The sequence below is a fragment of the Eleutherodactylus coqui genome, chromosome 1, assembly GCF_035609145.1.
Source record: "Eleutherodactylus coqui strain aEleCoq1 chromosome 1, aEleCoq1.hap1, whole genome shotgun sequence".
NCBI lineage: Eukaryota > Metazoa > Chordata > Amphibia > Anura > Eleutherodactylidae > Eleutherodactylus > Eleutherodactylus coqui.
Window position 1 is genome coordinate 176,438,502 of NC_089837.1, and position 23,063 is coordinate 176,461,564.

At 45.3% G+C, this 23,063-nt stretch overlaps 1 pseudogene; it reads left to right on the forward strand.

Annotated features, from left to right (window-relative positions):
- The window catches only part of LOC136628281 (E3 SUMO-protein ligase ZNF451-like), a 36,009-nt pseudogene extending 14,222 nt beyond the window's left edge, over positions 1-21,787 (forward strand).
- Positions 21,788-23,063: the final 1,276 nt, after the last annotated feature.

The window sequence follows — 23,063 nt, forward strand, 5'->3', positions numbered from 1 at the left end:
CAAAGTCCGTATCAACGGTTCAACCTCTGCTAGTTTTGAGACCTCGTCTGGTGTTCGACAAGGTTGCGTCTTGGCTCCTGCATTCTTCTGCAGGGCCATGGACTGGATTCTTCAGCGTATTGTCCAATGTAATGGGGCCACTCTTCCAGAGTACTGCTTTACCGACCTAGACTATGCCGACGATGTTGCACTTTTGGATGTCACATCTAATAATCTGAGACACTCATTGGAACAGTTCAATTTTAAGCTGTCCTGCCTTGGGCTTCACATCTCCTGGCAAAAAACCAAGTGGCAGAATCTAGGAGCCGGCACAATCCCTCTGGACCAAGACGTAAACGGACAGAGTCGACGCTGTCAGTGAGTTCGTGTACCTCGGCAGCGTTCAGCACACAGATGGGAGGGCGCTTCCAGAAATCCTGTGGAGAATAGCGCTGGCAGCCTCAGCGATGAGGTCCCTGGATAAACTCTGGCGGAGGCACAACCTAACACTTAGGGCTCATGTCCACGGGGAAAATAAGAATTAAAATCCGCAGCGGATTTTAACTCTTCTCCCGCGCGCGGATCCGCACCCCATAGGGATGCATTGACCACCCGCGGGTAGATAAATACCAGCGGATCGTCAATAAAAGTGATTTTAAAAAAAATGGAGCATGAAAAAATCTGGACCATGCTCCATTTTCATGCGGGTCTCCCACGGGGACGGCTTCCGCGGGCTTCTATTGAAGCCTATGGAAGTCGTCCGGATCCGCGGGACACAAAAATCATATTTTACTTACACGCTCCGGTTCTTCTCTTCGGCGCCGCGCCATCTTCTCTCAGCCGCGGCCGGATCATTTTGCTTCGGCCCGGCGCATGCGCGGGGCACGTCACCAACGTCATCGTGCACATCCGCCGAGCCGAAGAATGAAGATCCGGCTGCGACGAGAGAAGATGACGCCGCCGCGAAGAGAAGAAACGGAGCGGATGGGAGGTGAGTTTATTCTCATTTATTTGTATTTTCAGCCCTCATGTCTGCGGGGCAGGAGGGACCCGCTGCAGATTCTACATGTAGAATCCGTAGCGGGCCCGATTTTCCCCGTGGACATGAGGCCTTAGGACTAAGATTCGATTCTACCTGCGTTATGCTAATATTATTGTACGGCTCAGAGACTTGGACCTTCCTGTCGCATACCACTGAGAGTCTGGAGTCCTTTCACATACAATGCCAACGCCAGATTCTCCGTGTCCGTTGGTTTGACTTCATCAGAAACAGTGAGATACAGGTTTGCACGGGGCTTGAGTCAATCACAAAAACAATAACAAGGAGACAACTTGCACTTTTTGGTCATGTTGCATGCTTTTCAGAAGTTGTGCCGGCCCACGGTGCTCTAACCGCAGCAATTGCTAGGAAAATCGAGAGACGATCCCCTGCCGGATGGCGGAGGCCTTCTGTTCGTCCGCGGCGTTTGTGGGTGAAACGGGCAACGGTACCTCCTCCGACATCAACACCGACTGGAACAATGCCCTTGGTCGTGGTCATTCAAGATCGGCGCGACGGACCCCCGTTGTCCAAGCGAGATAACTAGCTATGTGTTCTCCAGCAGAACATTGCTCAGAGCATCCGTCTGCCAGCTTATCTTGTTGCCATAGGGCATCCTGGTGCCATGTCTTCCCCAGGTAAGCGATGCACACATCAACCGGCCAAAGAAAATGTGAATCGGGCACCTTCCATTTCTCTATGATCCAGTAATGATGCTCACATGGCCTTTGTAGGTGCTTGCAGCTGACGGGTCAGTATGAGCACTCTGCAGTCAGCGGATACCTAGACTCATACGTGGCAAGCAGTGATGCACTTGCTATCATGACAGGAGTTAACTTGCAATTTGTGCTATGGTAGCTTTCATGTAGCATTGGACCAGATGGCTGTGGTCAGCTCAGAAATTAATGAAGTTTCCAACATTACTGCTTAGGCCTCATGTCCACGGGGAAAATCAGGCCTGCTCCGGATTCTCCATTGAGAATCCGGAGCAGGTCCCTCCTGCCCCGCTGACATGAGGGCTGAAAATAAGAAAAAAATCAGAATTTACTCACCTCCCGCACGCTCCGGATCCTTCATTCGCTGCGGCGCCATCTTCTCTCCGTCGCGGCCGGATCTTCTTTCTTCGGTCCGGCGGATGCGCAGGATGACGTCGGTGACGTGCCCCGCGCATGCGCCGGCTCGAAAAAAAAAGATCCGGCCGCGACGGAGAGAAGATGGCGCTGCGGCGAAGAGAAGAACCGGAGCGGGTGAGTAAAATCTGATTTTGGTCTCCCGCGGATCCGGACGGCTTCCATAGGCTTCAATAGAAGCCTGCGGGAGACCCGCATGAAAATGGAGCATGGTCCGGATTTTTCCATGCTCCATTTAAAAAAAAAAATCACTTTTATTGACCATCCGCGGGTATTTATCTACCCGCGGGTGGTCAATGCATCCCTATGGAATGCGGATCCGCGGGCAGGAGAGGAGTTAAAATCTGCTGCGGATTTTAATTCTTTTGCCCGTGGACATGAGGCCTTAGTCCAAAAAAATTATAGACTGTCCCAATAGAATACATGTGGCTGGTCATGGGAACTAGAATGAAAACGATGTTTATATTTGTGGCTGTAATAAAAAAAAACAACTAAGAATTGTGCAATAAAAAACGTATTGTGGAGTGACTTAAAGAAGGTAAAATCCTAGCCTAATGGTACATACGTTGTTCTTTACCAATTACCATCTTTTTCCCAAGGTTTGATCATTCACCATGTGACCCCACTATTGCTCTTCATGGGGTTTGTAGCAACCTGTACTCTTGTGTTCTGTGTCGTGCACGCTTTGCAAGCATTGGAGCGTATAACGAGCATCTCACAGCCAAGGTTAGTTAATTTTACTTTACTTAAAACTATCATAACCTAAAGAGGTACACCAGTTACACAAGGTTGCTGTTGAATGCTAATCAAAAGTTATTAAAGTTTGCAGTGTGGTTCTGCTTTGGATTTTGTGCCTGTAGTTCTATAAACTATCTTCTCCTGGCACTTCAGAAGTGTTTATTCCCAGGTTGTCTCTGGATACTTGGATGAATTACTGACCAATAGCAGGGCAGCACTTAGTGGGGGCACACAGGAAGGAAGTGCAGATCAGGAAATTGTGTGAAATGTAGTTTTAAGCTGCTTAGCAGCTAGAATGCGGTGGACCTCTTGGAAAATAGTGATGCAGGGAAATCTCACAAAAAGGGCATTATAAGAAGGTAATGACAGCTTGATTTTAGCTTATTACTACCTGTGCATAAATGTGGTGCAAAGCACTTTCTCATATGTAGAATTTAAAAAAAAAAAAATTTGCCTTGCCATCGGAATACCCCTTTTAATGCTTGTACTGCTCAGTGTGTCTAATGATACTTAAAACACCGATGTCCTCTTTCTTGGCTTAAACTCTTTAGGATGCAGCCTAGTTTAGTATAGTTTGTTACTTAACCCTTTAAGCCTAAAGCGTGTACATGTATGCTCTTCAGGTGTGGGGTTTGTATGGATAAGGAGCTGATCCAGTTCCATACACAGCGGGAGCCTGCTGTCTTTCACAGGTGACGCCCGGCCGCAACAGCTGCAAACAGCGCTCATGCTGATTGTGGTAGTTAGCCCTTTATAGCGGTTGTCCTTTCACCAGGCAGCCCCGCTTTAATAGGGCTACCTGCATTAAAACAATAAACTGATACATACTTCCCCCTCCACAGTCCTGCTGTGGTCCCAGGGATTGTTGTCATAGACTAGGTCATAGGAAGTCTGACTGCTGCCATAGTTGCCTGGTACTACTGTAGCATGTCTCCACCGGAAATATTGGTTGGTAAGCCACCGCTACAAGTCACGCCCAAATCTCTCAAAAGCTCCTGATTGACTCCCACACACACACCTTCACAGGTTCCCAAGTTCCGAGCTGAGCTGACCAGCAATCAGCCCAGAGGCTACGGCAGCCTCCAAGCTCCCAACCGGCTAGCATACGTTTTCTTCGTGCAAAATTTGTGCATATTTGAATCAGAAACTATTGCTCGCTTGCGCTCGGGAAGGGGCCGTGTCATTGTTGGGAGCTCAGAGGTGGGCGTGCTGGGAGCTCGGGGGCTGGCGTGGCTGTAGCCTCAAGGCTGATCGCTCGGCAGCTCAGCTTGGAGCTCGGAATTCTGTGAAGGTGGAGGTGGGCATGGTGGCCACTTGGGAGCTCAGAGATTGGTGTGGCTGTACAGCTCGGGAATTCGGGAATCTGTGAAGGTGTGCTTCCGATCGGGAGCTTTTGGAGTGACCTGGGCTTTACCTGTAGCTGAGCCCGGCCAACCCATACTTCCAGTGGAGACATACTACACTAGAACCCAATTGCCTGACTTCATCTGTCACAACAATCACAGGGACCACAGTGGGTAAACAGACAACCGCTTTATATGCCACGGTCAGTTCTGCAGGGGCATTTAAATGCCCCAATTGGTGTTGAGGGGAATGATTACCTACCAGAATACAGTTTAAAGCAACAGCTTTAGGGTTACTCTCTGTGACTAGAATGAGTAACAGAAAAAAATTACTATAATGTGTAAGATAAAAGAGATTTTAAAAGTGAAGAAACTGCTTTGGCTACAGAAATGTTTTTACAAAAACCTTGTGGATAGCCCAATAAATTAATAACAGTCAAACTAAGTAGTATTAAAGCAACTAACCTTTTTGTATATTTTCCTGCCACTGACATGGAGCTTGTCACCTTTTCGTTGACCGTTCTTGAATGGGTTTAGTCCCTGAAGTACTGTTTACATGTCTTGTAGGCAGCGTTGGCTGATGGCCATGAGAAACGGCTGCCTTCACTGCTAATCCAGTGCTTCGCCTGTCCAGCCTGCTTCCTACTCTTCTACCAAAGAGATGACTGTCTGAAACACATGTCTGCGAATGATCACTTCAAGAAAACTATTGTTTTCAAAGGTATGGGCTAAGGACTTCACATTTGGTTGTATACTTTGTTTCATCATATTGTATTAATGAGATGGCGGATTCAATGCAAAAGTCATTGGCATTTAAAAGAAGTGCCCCATAACTAGCATTATTTTTTTCTTTTCTATTTAACCAGAACTAACCTATGTCCACTAGTCACTGGAGGTCCACTACTAGGGTGGCCCCTGATGAAGGTTGTTTTTTTTTTCTTTTAGACCTGTCCTGCTTGGGGTGAGGGGCTGTATACGCAAGGTGATCCCTGTGCGGGGGAACTATTTGCTATCTGCACTGCCAGCTCTGGAGGATCCCCACAGTAGGGCTGAATCCCTGGGTTGTAGTTATATTGTGCTGGCAAGAATGGAAGAACTGGCAGGCACTCTGAGGGTGAAATTCTCCTCCCCACCAGCAGGTTGCCAATTGATTTGCTTACATTTTAGTAGAGAAAGCAGTGTTGAACCCCTTCCCGCTATAGGACGTACATTTACGTCCTGCGGGTTTTCAGTAGATGTGAAGAGAGATTGCAGGGTGACTTTTTTTTCATACAGTGCAGGTGTCGGCTGTTTATTGCAGCTGACACCTGCAGGCAACAGCTGCAACCAGCCATGCTGCTGATTGTCGCCATTAACCCTTCAAATCGTCCCATACGCCCCCTCCCACTTTGCTTTCTTCTCCCCCCCCCCCCCCCTTTCTCATGGCATAAATGTATTTTTTTTATTTTTATAAAATCCCACATATTTGGCATCGCCGTCTCCGTAACGGCGCGTACAATAAGGTGAACATGCTTCTTATTTTGCACGGCAAAAGGCGTAAAAAAAAAACTAAGCTGAGAAATTCAAATTTTTAGCATTTTGCCTCCAAAAAACACAATAAAAGTGATTTAAAAAAAACGCATGTACCCCAAAATGGTACCAATAAAAACTAAGCCGTTATAGGACTTTAGGACAAAAAAAAGTTCACAAAAAAAAAGAATTTTTGTATTGTTCTAATCGTACTGACCCGCCCAAAAATATAGTGTCATTTATGCTGCATGATTAACGCTGTTTAAAAAAAAAATTTTTTTTAAGTTTTACAATATAGTCTATGTACCTAAAAATGGCACCAATAAAAACTACAGCTCGCCACACAAAAAACAAGCCCTTATACCGCCGCGTCGACGGAAAAATAAAAAAATTTATGGCTTTTGAAAAATGGAGATAAAAATCTGCCAAAAATCGTTGCGTCCTTAAGCCCAAAATAGGCCATGTCCTTAAGGGGTTAAAGAGCGCTAATCATGCAACAAATGACATAATGACCTTTTCTTCAGGTTGAGATGATTGACAATACAAAAAATAAATATATTCTAACTTTTCTAAATGTTATTTTTACCTTCCTTACCCCCCAGTACTTGCCATCCAGGATTTAAAGCATGTTCAATTCATTGTAGAATGCACTCGGATGATTTTCAATTTTGGTTGGAAAAATTCCTGCACATTAGTCCTATTCTTTCAGTAAAAAACAAAACAAAAAACAAACTGATGGAATCGAAGCAAACTGAAATAAAACAAGTTTAAATCACTGGGGATTCTCCTGTATCCATACAGAAAAATGTTGAATGTAATGGTGACGTTAACAAGCTCGGATGAGACCACATGCTATAACCTGGCTGCTATAATACCCGGACTTTAGCGCAATAAGCTGAGCTTTCCTTCCATTGACCTGTTGTCTCTGCTTCTGTTACAGATGAGAAGGGAGTTCCATGTCCTATTCCTATGCCGACGTATGCAAAAAACGTTCTGATTGGTCTTTGTAAAGACGTGTTTTTCCGTATCGTCTGTTCGTCTTGTCGCCTGGAGCTCCGCTCTTATCAGGAGCTCACCGCTCATTTCAGGTGCGTGTCGTCCAGTTTTTCATGTTTATAGATTATTAGAGAAGTTTACACGATTTCTAGTCAAATTTTTTTTTTGCCTTTTTTTTGTAATCCTAACCTGTTGTCTACCTGATGGACCGGGGCTGACGGCAAAAAGTATTTGTATACACAAGTAGCAGCTGTAAAGTGTCCCTGCCCGCTGTATGATGATGGGGAAGGCTCTAAGGCTTTGAGCTGCCGCTTTTATAATGGGGACAAGGAGGGATTTAATCTGACCTTTACATTTTCAAGAAGGGCATTTTAAGCATTGGCTGTATTACTTGTACCAGGTGATTAAAACCAGTATGAACAGCTGTGTTCTCAGCATATTGCCTGGCGAGTGATTTGGCCGAAGGGTGGACAAGATGTTGCTGCGGATTTCATTCTATGTCTTGTGTGAAGGGTGAAAATCTGCAACATGTCCTGTATTCTTTGTTGGCCTGTAAAATCCCATCCACATGCATCGCTCTGTCAATTGCTGCAGATTATAAAAATAATTATGTAAACACAACTTTTGTTGGTGCATGTGACCAACAAAATCTAAATGCTTTGTAGATCACATGCACGCTATGTAAATGACCCAACCTACAAGTATCTGGTCTGTGTGGTCAAACAACTCTTGTCATGCTCCTGGCATCTCCCTGGAATCCCTGGCGGTATACAAGCACAAGATCTCGCTAACCAGGGCTGCTGTTAGTCCACAGGTTCTGATGACGGCTAGTGAGGTCTCATGTTCTGACTCTACTTGCAGTCAGGGACATGACGGGAGCTGCTTAACCAGAAGTTCGGAACTGTCTGCAGGATAGGTAATGTGTTTGGGATAACCTCTTTAGGGTCTGTTTACACGTAGCGGAAATGCTGTGGAATTTCTGTGGCAAATTCCACAGCATTTCTGCATGCAAAACCGGGTCAAAATCTGCAGTCTGCAACTACTAGGCTGGGTTCACACGGGGCGTATTCCCGTCGGAAATCTCGCGGTTTGTCCACAGCAAAAAACGCGAGATTTCTGCCGGGAGAACCGCCGCGGTTTAAGCCGCGGCGGCTTTGAAGCGGCCCGGCCGCATGCTTTTCCGTTGCGGCCGTCTCTCCCATAGAGAAAAGCGCGGCCGCGATGTAAATAAACAAAAAAAAAAAAAGGAAACAGACATGCTGCATCTTTTGAAACCGCGGCGGCCGCGGTTTCAACCAGATTTACCGCAGCGGATTGGCCGTCCTGTGTGGACGAGATTTCTGAGAAATCTCATCCACATGGCTGGCTATAATCCCGAGATTAGCGGCCGCAGGCGAATCTGCTGCTGCAAAACCGCGGCAAATCCGCCCTGTGTGACCCCAGCCCTAGTGTTTCCTAGCACCCGGTGGCCTGCAGTAAGTGCAGCGTAATTGGTCAGCTGAAGTAGAAGTGGCATCACCTGATCCCAACAATCACTTATCTCCTATCCTATAGTATTAAAGATTTATGTGGGAAAAACACCTTTTAATACAGTTATGTAAGGCTTCGGTACTAAAGGTTCCTGGTACTCGTACCAACATCACGCCAGGGACAATTTACCATTTATCAGTAGCATGTTCTCTAGCGGGCACATGCCATACTAAGAAATATGGTGCACACTAAGGTTTAAAGGGAACCTGTCACATCTGATAAGCAATATAAACTAAGTTATGGTGATTATTGGCAATGTGGAGTCTAGGCGTGTACTACTTATACTTGCCCAGCTTACAGTTCCCTCGCTGTTACCCCTTGAAGTTGGCACTTGGTCTATGAGTGTGCATACACATACACATGCAACTGCGCTGATTGAAGAAGAGTCAGGATCACAGACCGAACACTAGCTTTCAGGGGTCAGAGCGAGAGAACAGACAGCTAGGTAAGTATAAGGGGAGGCCCGCAGTGGATCCGGCTGCAAGCCCGGCAAGTAGCCCTTTACTATTCTTCGGATAACCGCAGAGGCTTGCAGGCGGTCATGCACAATGCAGGTTTTAAAATTTTTTTTTTTTTAATGTGTATTTCCGGTGCTGTTACTTGGTAATAATACTAGTATCCACAGCCCATACGCAATGGGCTGTGGGTCGGATAGCCCCCCCATTGACATCAATGGAGTCCGTTTGTGTGGATTCTGAGGTAAAATAAAGCATGCTGCGATTTTTCTCCCGCTTGTGGAATACGCAATTCGTATCCCCAAGTGTGAACGACAAATGAAAATACATGCCTTTCAGTGCCCGCATTTTACCGCAGATCGTCCACACAGACGGCGATCGCTGAATCTACAATACATATCTGCCTGTGGGAGCCCAGCCTATGAAGTACACTCCTGGACTTGCTGTTCCCTGACCTATAAACTCTGTAACTTTATTTTTTTGTGTTTATCGGAAATGACCGCTTCCCGTTTTAAGTTCACACCTAAGAAGCAAAGAAATCTGAAGTTAATGGTCACTCCTCTTTGCTAGAAAGGCCTTCCATCATTACAACATTTGGATCCATTCTTGGTGTAGAAGGCAGAGGATGCCGACTCCTAATAATACCTGTAAATTTGTATGTATTGGTTTTATCTTGTATTTATCTTTTGTATGTTGGTTTTGTTGAATTTAGAACACGGTGCCGAAAAGCCGGTCCAGTTTCCCTCTCGGAAAAAAGCATAGGAGATGTTGCTGCAGTCTTCCAACTCCATGCCTATTGTCCATATTGCAGACAAGCTTTAAGTACTGACGCTCACATTGCAAGGCATGTTAAAAAAAACAACCATAACGTAAAGCGGATTGCCTGTATAGAGGAATCTATCCTGGCCTTCTGTTATATCAATGAAGGAGCTAAAACACCATCTGATATCTGCTCGTCTGCTGCAAACGCTAGACTTAAACCTTGCACACTCAAGAGGACTTTACATGATACGATTTCTAGTAGTAATTTCCAAAAATGCAAAAAAGAAAATCAAACAGCAACTACTAATGACTGCCATGTGAAAAATGAGCCAGATGTGCTAACAAAAGCATGGTTTTGCGAATGTCTTCGACAATTTCCTTCGGAGAAAGCTGCTGAAAAGCATATTATGACAGCCAACAGAATTTTCCACAAATGCATGGTGTGCGGCAAGCTTGCTGAAGACTTGGGCATTATTCGCCTGCATATGAGCAGATTCCATGGGGGGGCACACCTGAGTAATTTCCGCTTCTCGTGTCAGATATGTCAGGTAGAACTGGCAAGAATTGAAAATGCCTTGGCACATGTTTCAGACTGCCACGGGGGGCATTCGTTTTATTATGAAGATGATGTCTCGGAACAGCCTTCTACATCTGCTCCTTGTAGACAATTGGAAGAGGAAGAAAGCCCAGCAGTGCCACCGCAGTGAGCTAAAGGCATGTGATAAATAGGTAAAGAATCTAAGGGGAAAAGAAAGCGGGGAAAAAATAAAAAATAAAAATAAAATATATCTAACTCTTCTTTTTCTCTCCCATTCTTATCTCCTTTTTCAAATACATAGTTGCACAAGCTGTTTCTGCATAATCATAAAGCGATTGCGGGGTATATAAATTCACCAGAGTAGAAGTCAGGAAAAAAACAAAACATTTATTTATCTTATCTTTTTCTCTCCCATTCTTATTTCTTTTTTCAAATATATAGTTGCACAAGTTGTTTACGCATAATCAAAAAGCGATTGCAGGGTATATAAATTCACCAGAGTAGAAGTCAAGAAAAAAAAAAAGTAAAAAAAAAAAGAAAGGAAACGTGTGTGTGTATATGTATGTATATATGTATGTATGTATATATATATATATATATATATATATATATATATAAATTTTTTTTTTTTCCTTCTTTCTTTTTTACCTATACTCCCCCCCTTACTGTTTGTTAATAAACACAGAATAAATCCGTTCTATAATTCATACCAAATGGGAATCTAGTATTTAATTCCAAAATCCAATACGCTTCCCTACGAAGAATATCCTTCATTTCTATTTTTTGTTTCCTATTTTTCCAAACTCTGTCTATACCCAAACATGAGAAATTTTTTGTTTCACCACCATGTTTTAGAATAAAGTGATTTGCAACCCCTGATTTTCCTAATAGATTTTTTTGGATGTCCCTCAGATGTTCTGCTATTCTAGTATGTAATCTCCTAGAGGTGCATCCTACATAAAGTAAATTACATAGGGTGCATATTATATAGATTATTCCACTAGTTTTACAGTTAATAAAGCTATTGATTTTGTATTTTTTATTGTTCTGTGGGTTATTAAATTCCCTAGATTTATTAAGGGTGTACTGTAGAGATGAGCGAGCACCAAAATGCTCGGGTGCTCGTTACTCGAGACGAACTTTTCGCGATGCTCGAGGGTTCGTTTCGAATAACGAACCCCATTGAAGTCAATGGGCGACCCGAGCATTTTTGTATATCGCCGATGCTCGCTAAGGTTTCCATGTGTGAAAATCTGGGCAATTCAAGAAAGTGATGGGAACGACACAGCAACGGATAGGGCAGGCGAGGGGCTACATGTTGGGCTGCATCTCAAGTTCCCAGGTCCCACTATTAAGCCACAATAGCGGCAAGAGTGGGCCCCCCCCCCCCTCCCAACAATTTTTACTTCTGAAAAGCCCTCATTAGCAATGCATACCTTAGCTAAGCACCACACTACCTCCAACAAAGCACAATCACTGCCTGCATGACACTCCGCTGCCACTTCTCCTGGGTTACATGCTGCCCAACCCCCCCTGCACGACCCAGTGTCCACAGCGCACACCAAACTGTCCCTGCCCAGCCTTCAGCTGCCCTCATGCCACGCCACACTCATGTCTATTTATACGTGCGTCTGCCACAGGAAAAGCAGGCACACACTGCAGAGGGTTGGCACGGCTAGGCAGCGACCCTCTTTAAAAGGGGCGGGGCGATCGCCCACAATGCTGTACAGAAGCAATGAGAAATATAATCCTGTGCCACCGCCATCAGGAGCTGCACACGTGGGCATAGCAATGGGGAACCTATGTGCCACACACTATTCATTCTGTCAAGGTGTCTGCATGCCCCAGTCAGACCAGGCTTTTTAATTCATAGACACAGGCAGGTACAACTCCCTATTGTGAAGTCCCTGTGGACCGACAGCATGGGTGGCTCCCTGGAACCCACCGGCGGTACATAAAAATATCCCATTGCATTGCCCATGACAGCTGAGGTAATAATGTCATGTTTAATGCAGGTGGGCTTCGGCCCACACTGCATGCCCCAGTCAGACTGGGGTTCCTTAGAAGTGGAAACAGATGCATTTACAACTCCCTGTGGACCCACAGCATGGGTGGGTGCCAGGAAGCCACCGGCGGTACATAAATATATCCCATTGCATTGCCCAACACAGCTAAGGTAGTAATGTCGTGCTTAATGCAGGTGGGCTTCGGCCCACACTGCATGCCCCAGTCAGACTGGGGTTCTTTAGAAGTGGAAACAGATGCATTTATAATTCCCTGTGGACCCACAGCATGGGTGGGTGCCAGGAAGCCACCGGCGGTACATAAATATATCCCATTGCATTGCCCAACACAGCTGAGGTAGTAATGTCATGCTTAATGCAGGTGGGCTTCGGCCCACACTGCATGCCCCAGTCAGACTGGGGTTCTTTAGAAGTGGAAACAGATGCATTTATAATTCCCTGTGGACCCACAGCATGGGTGGGTGCCAGGAAGCCACCGGCGGTACATAAATATATCCCATTGCATTGCCCAACACAGCTGAGGTAGTAATGTCGTGCTTAATGCAGGTGGGCTTCGGCCCACACTGCATGCCCCAGTCAGACTGGGGTTCTTTAGAAGTGGACACATGCAGTTACAACTCCGTGTGGACCGACAGCATGGGTGGCTCCCTGGAACCCACTGGCGGTACATAAATATATCCCATTGCAGTGCCCAGCACAGCTGAGGTAATGTCAGCTTTAATGCAGGTGGGCTAAAAATTAATTTGATTACACTGTAGGCGAGGGCCCCCAAAAATTGGTGTACCAACAGTACTAATGTACCTGAGAAAAATTGCCCATGCCCAACCCAGAGGGCAGGTGAAACCCATTAATGGCTTTGGTTAATGTGGCTTAATTGGTAACTAGGCCTGGAGGCAGCCCAGTTAAAATAAAAATTGGTTGAGGTGAAAGTTTCAACGCTTTAATGAGCATTGAAACGTAAAAAAATTGTTTAGAAAAATTATATGACTGAGCCTCTTGGGCCTAAGAAAAATTGCCCGTTCGGCGTGATTATGTGAGGTTTCAGGAGGAGGAGCAGGAGGAGGAGGAGGAATATTATACACAGATTGATGAAGCGAAAAGGTCCCCGTTTTGGATGGTGATAGAGAACGATGCTTCCATCCGCGGGTGCAGCCTACGTGTTGCTTAGGTATCGCTGCTGTCCGCTGGTGGAGAAGAGAAGTCTGGTGAAATCCAGGCTTTGTTCATCTTGATGAGTGTAAGTCTGTCGGTTGACAGGTGGGTACGCTTATCCGTGATGATTCCCCCAGCCACACTAAACACACTCTCTGACAAGACCCTAGCCGCAGGACAAGCAAGCACCTCCAGGGCATACAGCGCGAGTTCAGGCCACGTGTCCAGCTTCAACACCCAGTAGTTGTAGGTGGCAAAGGCGTCACCGAGGACGGTGCTGCAATCGGCTACGTACTCCCTCACCATCCTTTAACAGTGCTCCCGCCAACTCAGCCTTGACTGGGGACCGGTGACACAGTCTTGCTGGGGAGCCATAAAGCTGGCAAAGGCCTTAGAGAGTGTTCCCCTGCCTGCGCTGTACATGCTGCCTGATCTCTGCGCCTCCCCTGCTACCTGGGCCGCGGAAATGCGTCTTCGGCCACTAGCGCTGTCGGATGGGAAGTTTACCATCAGTTTGTCCACCAGCGCCCTGTGGTATAGCATCATTCTCGAACCCCTTTCCTCTTCGGGAATGAGAGTGCAAAGGCTCTCCTTATACCGTGGATCGAGCAGTGTGTACACCCAGTAATCCGTAGTGGCCAGAATGCGTATAACGCGAGGGTCACGAGAAAGGCATCCTAACATGAAGTCAGCCATGTGTGCCAGGGTACCTGTACGCAACACATGGCTGTCCTCACTCGGAAGATCACTTTCAGGATCCTCCTCCTCTGGCCATACACGCTGAAAGGATGACATGCAAGCTGCATCTGTACCCTCAGCAGTGGGCCAAGCTGTCTCTTCCCCCTCCTCCTCATGCTCCTCCCCCTCCTCCTCAACGCGCTGAGATATAGACATGAGGTTGCTCTGACTATCCAGCGACATACTGTCTCCCCCCCCTCCGTTTCTGATTCCAAAGCGTCTGCCTTTATGCTTTGCAGGAACTTCTCAAGAGGCATAGCAGAGGAATGGTGACGCTAATGATTGCAGCATCGCCGCTCACCACCTGGGTAGACTCCTCAAATTTTCCAAGGACCTGGCAGATGGCTGCCAACCAGGCCCACTCTTCTGTAAATAATTGAGGAGGCTGACTCCCACTGCGCCGCGTAAGTTGGAGTTGGTATTCCACTATAGCTCTACGCTGCTCATAGAGTCTGGCCAACATGTGGAGCGTAGAGTTCCACTGTGTGGGCACGTCGCACAGCAGTCGGTGCACTGGCTGATTAAACCGATGTTGCAGGGTCCGCAGGGTGGCAGCGTGCGTGTGGGATTTGCAGAAATGTGCGCAGAGCTGGCGCACCTTTCCGAGCAGGTATGACAAGTGGGGGTAGCTTTTCAGAAAGCGCTGAACCACCAAATTAAAGACATGGGCCAGGCATGACACGTGCGTGAGGCTGCCGAGCTGCAGAGCCGCGACCAGGTTACGGCCGTTGTCACACACGACCATGCCCGGTTGGAGGCTCAGGGGCGCAAGCCAGCGGTCGGTCTGCTCTGTCAGACCCTGCAGCAGTTCGTGGGCCGTGTGCCTCCTATCTCCTAAGCTGAGTAGTTTCAGCACGGCCTGCTGACGCTTGGCCACCGCTGTGCTGCCACGCCGCGTGACACCGACTGCTGGCGACGTGCTGCTGCTGCTGACACATCTTGATTGCGAGACAGAGGTTGCGTAGGAGGAGGAGGAGGGTTTAGTGGAGGAAGCATACACCCCCGCAGATACCACCACCGAGCTGGGGCACGCAATTCGGGGGGTGGGTAGGACGTGAGCGGTCCCAGGCTCTGACTCTGTCCCAGCCTCCACTAAATTCACCCAATGTGCCGTCAGGGAGATATAGTGGCCCAGCCCGCCTGTGCTTGTCCACGTGTCTGTTGTTAAGTGGACCTTGGCAGTAACCGCGTTGGTGAGGGCGCGTACAATGTTGCGGGAGACGTGGTCGTGCAGGGCTGGGATGGCACATCGGGAAAAGTAGTGGCGACTGAGAACCGAGTAGCGCGGGGCCGCCGCCGCCATCATGCTTTTGAAAGCCTCTGTTTCCACAAGCCTATACGGCAGCATCTGTAGGCTGATCAATTTTGCAATGTGCACGGTTAACGCTTGAGCGTGCTGGTGCGTGGCGTCGTACTTGCGCTTGCGCTCAAACTGCGGCGCTAGCGACGTCTGGACGCTACGCTGAGAGACATTTGTGGATGGGGCCGAGGACAGCGGAGGTGAGGGTGTGCGTGCAGGCCAGGAGACGGTACTGCCTGTGTCCTCAGAGGGGGGTTGGATCTCAGTGGCAGGTTGGGGCACAGGGGGAGAGGCAGTGGTGCTAACCGGAGGCGGTGAACGGGCATCGTCCCACCTTGTGGGGTGGTTGGCCATCATATGCCTGCGCATGCTGGTGGTGGTGCCCCCCCAGGTGATCTTGGCGCGACAAAGGTTGCACACCACTGTTCGTCGGTTGTCAGGCGTCTCTGTGAAAAACTGCCACACCGTAGAGCACCTTGACCTCTGCAGGGTGGCATGGCGCGAGGGGGCGCTTTGGGAACCAGTTGGTGGATTATTCGGTCTGGCCCTGCCTCTACCCCTGGCCACCGCAGTGCCTCGGCCTGTGCCCACACCCTGACTTGGGCCTCCGCGTCCTCGCCCGCGTCCACGTCCTCTAGGCCTACCCCTACCCCTCAGCATGGTGTATTAGCAGTAGTGCAGAAACAGAACGCTGTAATTAAATGTGCGGCTTATTGGCCTGTGGTTGGAGGCTGACTTCGTTTACGGAACCCCAGGAAATAATTTTGCGCTAGCCTGCTGTAACACTTAGCTGGCTGCGTATTTATTTGGAGAAATTTTACCCCTAGCACACACGGACCCACAACACTGAGCAGAGTGACAGGCAGGCCAAATATTTGTTTTTCAAAGATTTTCTTTTCAAAAGGACCACTGCGTATATTCAATCTATATATGTCTTCTGGCCCTGCCTACGCAATTCTGTCCCTGTAGTATTACTGCATGGCGCAATGCTCTGCACGGCCGATATAGCAAAAAAAAAAAAAAAAGTGCAACACTGTTAAAAGCAGCCTCTACACTACTGCACACGGTCAGATGTGGCCCTAAGAAGGACTGTTGGGGTTCTTGAAGCCTACACTAACTCCTAACACTCTCCCTGCCTAACCACCACTTCTGTCCCTGTAGTATTACTGCAGGGCGCAATTCCCTGCACGGCCGATATAGCAAAAAAAAAAATTGTGCAACACTGCTAAAAGCAGCCTCCACACTACTGCACACTGTTAGATGTGGCCCTAAGAAGGACCGTTGGGGTTCTTGAAGCCTACACTAACTCCTAACGCTCTCCCTACAGCAGCTCCAACACTATAGCACTGTCCCTCAGCTATCTCACAACGCATCTGAGGCGAGCCGCGGGAGGGGCCGATTTTTATACTCGGGTGACACCTGATCTCCCCAGCCACTCACTGCAGGGGGGTGGTATAGGGCTTGAACGTCGCAGGGGGAAGTTGTAATGCCTTCCCTGTCTTTCAATTGGCCAGAAAAGCGCGCTAACGTCTCAGAGAGGAAAGTGAAAGTAACCAGAACATCGCGTGGTACTCGTTACGAGTAACGAGCATCCCGAACACGCTAATACTCGAACGAGTATCAAGCTCGGACGAGTACGTTCGCTCATCTCTAGTGTACTGGCAACAACCACAACGTGGGTCAGCACATTTGAAAAATCCATTTATATTAATCCAATTGTTTTTGGGTTTCTGACATATGAAATTCTTAGATACCCTGTCTCCAATAGTACGATTTCTGCGAGAGGTACATAACACGCCTTTGTCTAAGATAAATTTTAAATCATCGTCCTGTTTTAAAATTGGAAGATAGGAGAAAAATAATTTTCTTATCTGTGGGAATTCCCTACTGTATGGTGTAGTGAAGACAATTTTGTTGGATATACCATCAGATGTCTTTATCCTTATATAATAATGTCTCTCTGTCCATTTTGTTAACATTGTCCCTAGCATTATTCAAAGTTTGTGAGTTATAACTTCTATTCGCCAAGCGGGTACAGATTTGGTTTGCTGATATATTATAACTTGATGTATTGGTACATATACGTTTTGCCCTAATGAATTCCGTAAGTGGTATAGCATTAATTGTATGTCGGGGTGACAACTAGTCGCTTTAAGTATCGTGTTGCCACTGCTGGGTTTACGGTATACTGAAGCATTGATACTGTCCCTAGAGCAACTGACCTCTAATAGGAGATCCAGGAAATTAATTTTGTTCTGATCACTGTTGATGGTAAACTGCAAGTTGCAATTGTTCTTATTGATATAACTCAGGAATTCTAATAATTCTGAGTGGGCACCAGAAATGGTGACATCATGGGAATGGAGAGATCCCTGTCTCCAAATAATAATGATGTCATCCAAGTATCTGGCATACCACACCACGCTGTCAATGAATGGATTAGATATAGAGAAAATATAAGATTCTTCCCACCAAGCCATATAAAGTATGGCTAAAGTGGGAGAGAATTTCGACCCCATAGGAGCTCCTACCAATTGTAAGAAAAATTGATTATTAAAAATGAAAAAATTATGAGTGAGAAGAAACTCTGTGCAAAGCATAATAAATTCTCTCAGTTCACTACTGTATACTCTCTCAAATGGTGGTGTAAAGCTTGTAAGGCAGCGTGGTGTGGTATACAAGTATAGAGACTGACAACATCGCATGTTACCCAAATGTAATCCTCCCGCCACACAAATTTATCCAATTTTTTCAAAACACTACTGCTGTCTTTCAGGTAACCCGGTACTCGCACAGCTAGTGGTTGTAAGGATTTGTCTACCAAAGCACTAAGTCTTTCACATAGAGAATTAATTCCTGAAATAATAGGGCGCATAGGAGGAGGGAAAGAGTCCTTGTGCATTTTGGGGAGGCCATACATAAATGGGACTTTTGGGTTAGTAGGGATAAGATATTCTCCCATATTAGTAGTAATAACACCTGAGTTGGATCCCAATTGTAATAATTCATGCAATTTTTTAGAAAAAGCAGTCGTGGGGTCTCCCTGTAATTTTTTATAAGTGAACCTATCCTCAAGGATGTGATTAATACAATTAATGTATAGGGTGGTGTCCATGATAGTAATATTTCCCCCTTTATCTGACTGACAAATCCTGATGTCTTCATCTTTAGATAACCACGATAGCTCAATTCTCTCCCTCTTCGTCATATTATTGGATCCAGAATGTCCATATTGATTGTCCTTAGTTTGTGCTTGTAACAACTTCAGTTCTTTTTCCATAATCATTTGAAAATCTTCTACAACCTGTGTGCGGGTTTGTGTTGGATAGAAGTCAGGATTGGGTGTTTTTATGTTGATCCTGTGTGTAAGGACATCAGCTGTAACTGACTCCCTATGTAAATGATGTAAGTCCAAAAGGGCAGCTGTGTCTTTCGGGGTTAAATCCTCAAAGGTGTCCTGTATAAATTCTCCTTTAGTAGCTGGAGTAGAAGAGTCATCACTATTAATGAAATGTTTTTTCACCATTAGATTGCGGACAAATTTGTTGAGATCCAGGAGAGTATGAAACAGGTTGAAAGATATATCAGGAACAAAACTGAGTCCTTTATTAAGTACATTGATCTGATTTTGTGTCAAAACCCGTGGTGTGAGGACTATGATGTTATTGTCCTCTATTTGTTTCTCCTGGATGGATATCTTCTTCTTATGTCTGTATCACTTGCGTCGTTTTTTGAAGTAGATGACTTATGCTGGACTCTATGGTCCTGTTCTTCAGAATATGAGCATTCCCAGCTGGAAGTATCATATGTTCTATCTGATCCTTCCTGATCTGAGGAGGAAAAGGTGACTGTAGAGTTACGTCGTGTGGGGCCCCTCCTAGTTTTTAAAATGGATCTAGGGCGATGAGCAAGCCCATCTCTCCAACCATAGACTTTATTTTCCATATAGTCCTTTTTATCCCGTTCAAGTTTGGAACGTTTTGTTTTTAATATATTCTCTTCCAATTTCTGCATATTAATATTGATGCTATCCAAAAACTTTGTATATTCATCTTTTCCCATTGATTTTATAAGTTTTTCTTCAGATAGTTTAATCTCCTGTTTTAGAGTGTCCAGCTTAATCTGTTCCTGGTCCACTGTTAATTTCATTAATTCCAAAGAGCAGGTGGATAGGGCTTGATTCCATTTATTTAAAAATTCCCCATTATATAGTGTGGTGGGGATTTTTTTGAGGCGCAATCCTCTAGGAATCATACTTAGTTCCAGATACTTAACCAGTGAGTTCCTGTCCCACCAGGTTTTAATTTCACTCCTCTTTTGTTTTTCCAGGTTATATCTTAATAATTTTATATCCTGATCAGAGGAAGAAGATGCTGTATCAGTCATGTTGAACATTTGTGTCAATTTTTGCATCCGAGAGTGTAATACATGTCCCTCTTGTGAATCCATATTCAGAAATAAAGGAAAAGAGGAATGAAAGAAAGAGAAAACAACAAGGCTTCCTTTCTTTCTCTTTTTCTTCTTTTAGTGAATAAGCCCCCTGATCAAAGCATAAATCAATTGTGGCTGTGCTTTATAATGCAAATATCAATCAGTCCTGCATTGCAATAAGTAGGGAGCAGCCTACTAATATATATATGCGTAATGTAGTTCCAAAAGAAAAAACAAGACTGTGGGAGGTGGCCCCAAGCCGTACATGTGAATAAGCCAAAAAAAAAAGAGAGATATGGGCTCACCTCACCAGCAGTAACTTTCAGTGTTGCAGGAAGGTCTGGAATCCAACAGGAGCTCCATCCTCAAGTAGCCGACGGCAAACGGCCAGATTCCATATGAGCAGAAAATAGAGATGGAGGGGAGCTACTACCGTTAAAATTTTCTTCTTTATTGAATAAAACAAAGCATACAGCTCACAGGTACACGCTGAACGCGTTTCGGCAAAAAGCCTTTGTCAACAGCTATGAGGTATGGAGTGCATAAGACATTTATAGACCAAATACAAATTAAAATCAAAGGAGGGATACCTGTGTATGTTAGCTTGTCAGGGGGGAAAATGGTCTCTCTATCTGTCTGTTTTGAATCTTCCTGCCACAAATCTCTGTATGCTGGTTGTAACATGTGTTGTAATTAGCTCTTGAACACACCCTCTATACCATCCCTCAACCATTTCTCCCCCTGACAAGCTAACATACACAGGTATCTCTCCTTTGATTTTAATTTGTATTTGGTCTATAAATGTCTTATGCACTCCATACCTCACAGCTGTTGACAAAGGCTTTTTGCCGAAACGCGTTCAGCGTGTACCTGTGAGCTGTATGCTTTGTTTTATTCAATAAAGAAGAAAATTTTAACGGTAGTAGCTCCCCTCCATCTCTATTTTCTGCTCATATGGAATCTGGCCGTTTGCCGTCGGCTACTTGAGGATGGAGCTCCTGTTGGATTCCAGACCTTCCTGCAACACTGAAAGTTACTGCTGGTGAGGTGAGCCCATATCTCTCTTTTTTTTTTGGCTTAAAGGCATGTGGCAGTGTCATATATGTGAAGACATGTTTGATTCGGAAGAGACTGTCCAGCAGCACTCTAAGTCTCTAAGCATACATCAATTCCACAAATACTTCTGTGATACCTGTAAAAAGAAGTTTCATAAGCTGGACACCTTACTCAGACACTGCCAGGGTCAACATGATGGAGACCTGAAGATGAAGTTCTTCTGTGGCCTCTGTGAGGATCTCTACTTTGATGACGAAAATGACTTTCTTGCCCACTACGAGAGCTTCCATGGCTTAGATTATGGATTTGTTCCAAATCAGATCCAGTCCCCATCTAAAAGACCAGAAGAGTCCTCTACTGGAGCCAAGAACCGCCTGACTTGTGGCTGTCTAGTACAATATGCTGACAAAGCTAAGCGGAAGGAGGACACAGCCCTATGCTTGACTCAGCTGTTTGCGAAAGGAAGACTTTGGTACAGCTGCTCATTGTGCTCGACAACTGACCAAACCTATGAAGGAATAAGTAGCCATATTTGTAAGAAGAGCGGAGACTCTGGCAGCACAAATTTTATTGTCAAGTGCAGCATTTGCTCAAAGTCCTTTTCTGGTGCTAATGGGGCACAACATCATTATCACACAAAGCACTGTTTCCATGAAAAAGCCCACATTGGTAGTAAGCCTTGTTCATCCAAGGATGAGGTGTTTAAGTTCACAGCCAGTGGCACCTGTGTATCGAAGAAGCCATTGAAGACAGAGCATGCCCATACAAGAAGGCTAAATTACGAAGCTCATGGCAGATCTCCAGAGTTTTCCAAAAATACATCTAGTTCACACTCTGTGAAAAATGGAATAGAACCCATGGATATTAGTAGTAATACATAGATATAACTCGTCAAACTGAAAAGTGACAGGTACCACGCCCCCTGTCACTTTCCGTCCCTTATGTTGATGTGTCAGCTGCCCCCCTTCTGGAAGCAGGGAGCTGCATCAGCCTAGGTTATCATGCCGCCCTTTAGTTCAGTGAAAATTAGCATGGGATAGCAGAATTGTCAGTCCTATGACGTGTCAATCATGATATACTCTGCGGAGCAGAGTATATTCTGAATATGTCCGGATTTATCTACATCCGAAGCCTATTACGATTATGTCCAGCTTTACCTACAGCTGATATTAAGTAAAAAATGAGTATATTATGAGACTTTATCTACAGTCTCTTATTTCATGAAGTTATCTATCTCCATGAGAGTGTATTATAAATCCCCAGCCTTTTAGCCCCCACCTTTTTTGAAAAACAGACCCCTTCATAAAGTTAAGCTTTTATCCCTCAGTCTTTGTCAGGAAGCTGCAGACCCCCACCTTTTTTTTTGTTTTCACAACAAGAGAGAGAACGCAGGAGACTGATGCAAAGTTTTAAAAAACCGCCTCTACAAATGTCTTTAGTACTTTAAAATAAATGATTGACATAGTAGGTTTTTGGCAGATTGACACATCTGTTACTAGTTATCATAGAAAGCTAGCTGGATGACCATTTTCCCGTGCGAAGCTCTTTAAAAAGGACAATTGAAACAGTGATGTCATAACAGCATCTAACAGCCTCACACAGAAGCCCTCTGAACTCTCTCTCCCTCAACTGAAAGGTAAACATCTCCTGTATTTATTTTTTTTTATTTGTTTATATTTCTTTTATTTTAATATATCTAAAGAGATTTTGCATTTTAGAAATATTCACAGAAAGTTCTTTTTTAATTTCAGATGGACGCTCAAGGTAACGATACACAACATCTTCTGGCAAATCTGTATACTGAAGCCGAACAAGGTAAAACTGTATTTAATTTTTTTCTTTTTATAACTCACGTTATTTATACGCATTTCTGATCATTTTCACTTTTTTTTCAATGTTTAAGCGGATCTATACGATATCCAGAATTTGGGCGCTGACGCTCTGGCTGAACTGTTTCCTACGAGTTCTGAAGAATGTTCTGCAGTTGCTGACATTCTAGATATCGCACTCGGGGGTATGATTTATATAATTAAGGCCTTTGTCCATATTTACAAACGTGTAGATGTAGAAACTAAATTGCTTTTCTTTTTTCTACAGAGCTGTCAATTGCACCAGAAGATGCTAAAGACACCCAAGTCTCTAAAGCCTGTGAAATGTCGGACCATGTGAAAAATTGGATGAACCCTGGAACGCTGGCGAATAAAGAAAATATTCCGGCAAAAAAGCACAGGCCTGACGCCCCTAGCATTATACCGCAATGGCGTAAGTTAAGCGATTAAACATATTTAAATACTTGTAAATACACACGTTAATACGCATAGATGTAGTCTGATTAGCTTTTTA